The following is a 4,146-nucleotide window of genomic DNA, read 5'->3' as shown; positions in this document are numbered from 1 at the left end:
TTCAGCTCAGTCGGGAGCTTCTGTCTCCCTCCCGCACACTTAGCTGCCCATGCACTCAGCAGTCAGTCCTCTCTGCGTGCGCGCGCCTCTGGACCTCTGCCTCTGCAGCTCCCCTGAGTCTCAGTGTGCTTTCTCTTTTCCTGACAGTCCAGATTTCCCCCGAATGAGTCTGGTTTCCCAGAGTCTCGTCCGGGACTGGAGTTCAGCACAGTCGGGAGCTTCCGTCTCCCTCCCACTTTAGAAAGCCAGCTGCATGCTCAGCCGCCCATGCACTCATCCACCAGTCCTCTCCGGGCGCACGTCTCCACACCTCAGTCTTTTACAGCTCCTCTGAGTCTCAATGTGCTTTCCTCTTTCCTTCTAGTTGTAGAATTTCCACTCAGCCAGCTTTCCTGTGGTTCTGGATGGTATCCGTTTTGTCTTTTAGTTGTAGTTTTGATATTGTGGTGTGAGGCAGCAGTTTAGGTGTTTACCTATGCTGCCATCTTGGTTTCTCCATGATTGCCTTTTTAACAGATAAAAAAGAAAATGGAAGTTCAGTAAGAGCAGACCAGCAACAAAAATAACAATATTAAGCGACAAAGCCAGTTTGTAAGCCATGACAGTCTGACCCTACAGCCCACACTCCAAGCCCTGAATCCAAGTCCATGGTATTGCCTCTCAGTGAATATAAAGTAGAAAGTATTTGGGAGTTGGCCAGGGGTTTGGGATGGAGGGAGAGAAAGAACTTACAACTAGGGAGGGGAAATTTTGGACGACTGACTGAGGCTCATTACTTCCATAGAACATGGAATAATAGACATGCCACATGGGAAAAATTGGTTTTGATAAACTTCACAGAACTTGAAATTGGATACAAATTGAAATTGATGCTTTTGTATATTTTTTGAAGGGAATACCCTCCCCCTTTTTTATCTTCCTTATTTCTATTTCTTGTTCTGTGATTAGTGCTTGGAAGAGATTATTTTCTTATTTAAAACCAAAGGAAAAGGCCAAAATTCCCAGTGTCTTGTTAGTCCAGAATGAAGGATAGGCTGCAATTGATGTCAACTTGATTTACCCTTGCTCCTGCTTTCTGAAGTATGATCTCTTGAACCTTTGCCAGAAGCTGGATTGGCTTGTCACTTGAAATGTTGCAAAGAAGCTTTGCAAAATCGCTCTCAGAGAACTTGCTGACCAAGGACTGAATGCTGCAGTTGGGGCTGAAATTTGCTGAGAGATGAAGTAGAGTGAAAGGTAAATTGTCAAAAATATCCACAAAGTAACTTTCCTGAAAAAAGTAGCAGTTTTAGTCAAGTAACAGGCTCCAGTGCAAGCTGCCAGACCTTAGATTTTTATTTTGAAAAGTTTAAAAAATACAGAGAACTTGAAGATACGTTTCTCCAGGGAAGATATACAAATGGCACATGAAAAGATGCTCAATATTGTCATTGGGGAAATGCCAATCAAAACAGTAATAAAACACAACTTCATACCTATTGGAATAACTACAGTTTTTGTTTTTTTTGTTTGTTTGTTTTTAGAAAGGAAAGTAAGTTTTGGCATGGATGTGGAGAAATTGGAACCCTTGTGCATTGCTGGTGGTGGGCAACGTAAAATGGTGCAGTTACTATGGAAAACAGTATGGTAGTTCCTTAAACAAGTAAACATAGAATTAGTATATAACCCAGAGATTTCATTCCTAGGTATATACTCCAAAGAACTGAAACAGGGACTCAAACAGATAGTTGTATGCCAATGCTTATTGCAAGATTATTCACTGTAGCCAAAATATAGAAACCACCCAAGTGTCCATCAACAGATGAATGGATAAACAAAATGTAATATATGCATTCAAAGGAATATTATTTGACTATAAAAATGAATGAAGTTCTGATACATGCTACAACATGGATGAACCTGAAAATATTATGTTGGGTGAAATAAGCCAATATAAAAAGACAAATATCTAGAATATGCAAATTCATAAAGATGGAAAGTAGATTAGAGGTTACCAGGGGCTGAGGGAGAGGGGAGAGAAGAGTTAATTGCTTAATGAGTACAGAATTTCTCTTTAGGGTGATGAAAAGCTTTTAGAAATAGTGGTGATACTAGGTGTATCAGTTAATAATGGCAGATTTTGTAATCAAAGAAAACATGGTAATTTCAAGAGAAACATCAAAAGTGTTTTATTCAAAGTAATATTCATCGTTAGCGACACATTTCCCCCATCTTTCAGGTAATTTGTGGGTACCGTCCCAATAGAACTTTTCTTGTTTTGAGGCAAACCATTCAGAGACCCAATTTTTCACTTCTTCGTACGTTTTGAAGTGCTGCTCAGAAAGTGCGTGTGCCATCGATCGGAACAAGTGGTCATCGGAAGGAGCAAGGTCTGGTGAATACACAGGGTGGTTTAATACTTCCCAGGCAAGATCTTTTAATGTGTCTTTAACTGGTTTTGAAGTGTGTAATGGTGCGTTATCATGAAGCAAAATTACTTTGCTGTGTCTTCTGGCACATGCTGGTCATTTTAAGATCAAAGCGTGGTTCAAATGGATTATTTGTTGTTGGTAGCAATCAGTATTAACAGTTTCACCTGGTTTTAGAAGATCATAATACACCACACCTTCCTGATCCCACCAAACGCAGAGCATGGTCTTCTTTCTGAAGCGATTTGGCCTTGCAGTCGATGTTGATGGTTGACCTGGATCAATCTATGATTTTGTGCGTTTGGGAGTCTCAAAATAAACCCACTATTCAATGCCAGTTACAATTTGATGCAAAAAAGACTTTCTTTCGTGCCGTTGAAACAACATTTTACTGATGACTTTTCGGTTTTCCATTAGTCTTTCGTTCAGTTGATGTGGCACCCATTTTCCTTCCTTTAAAATCTTTCCCATTATTGTAAATGATCGGAAATTGTTTGCTGAGCAATGTTTAATCTTTCTGCAAGTTGTTTTTGAGTTTGACATGCATCTTCATCCAATAATGTTTGTATTTGTTGGTCTTCAAACTTTTTCGGTTGACCTGGACGTTCTTTGTCTTTCACATCAAAATCATCACTTTTAAAGCGTTTAAAGCAGTGTTCACAAGTATCTTGAGTTGGAGCATGTTCACCACAAGCTTCCCAAAGTATACGATAACTTTCAGCAGCACTTTTCTTCAAAATAATGAATTAAAACTTCCCGCAAATGCTCTTTTTTGGCACGAAATTCGACACTTTTAAATGTAAAAATATCTATGATGTTAACACCTTCAGCAAATTTGACATATGAAATTTTGAAGCTTGCTGTCAACACAACAAAATAACATACAGATCAAATCGCATATATATCAACATATGTGTAACTCCATCTATTGAAAAAATCTGCATTATTAACTGGTACACCTGGTAATTGCACAACATTGTGAATGTAATAAAATGGTTAAAAATATATATCTTTGGCCCAGCTGGCGTGGCTCAGTGGTAAATAAAAAAATATTTTTTAAAACGTATGTTTGTATTGATTGCAGAGAGAGGAAGAAGGGGAGAGAGAGAGAAACATCAGTGATGAGAGAGAATCATTGATCAGCTGCCTCATGCACTCCTACTGGGGATCGAGCCCACAACCTGGGCATGTGACCTGACTGGGAATCAAACTGTGACCTCTTGGTTCATGGGTTGACACTCAACCACTGAGCCACGCCAGCCGGGCTGTAATAAAAAACCCCGCACAAAACAAAATAAAAAAACAAATACAGAAAACACAAAAGTAGAAAAATACAGAAAAAATTAAGCAACAACAGAATATACTATAACAATCACTTGTGCCCATTGGGTAGAAGTAACAAATATTAATGTTTTATTAAATTTCCCGTAGGTATTTAGAAAATAAGATAAAACATGGCTGAAAGAGTTATTCCCTTGTCACATATGTGATGAATGCCCCTGCCACATCTCTGTGGCTAGTGTCTGAGTCCCCTCACAGCTTTGGTGGACAGTTCTGGCGCATGCTGACTGCTGATCACCTTAATAGCGGCATCTTTCAGATCTTGTGGAGGAGGGCGCCCTCTAGTGGCAAGGGAGCTTGCTCAGCCTGTCCACAGGGCAATCCAAAAGGGCCCAGAGATGCAATGCCAGAGGCCAACCCTCATTCAAAGAGAGATGGGAGTCCGAAAGTAGGGATC

The sequence above is a fragment of the Plecotus auritus genome, assembly GCF_963455305.1.
Source record: "Plecotus auritus genome assembly, chromosome: 7".
Classification (NCBI taxonomy): domain Eukaryota; kingdom Metazoa; phylum Chordata; class Mammalia; order Chiroptera; family Vespertilionidae; genus Plecotus; species Plecotus auritus.
This window is presented reverse-complemented; position numbering follows the sequence as displayed.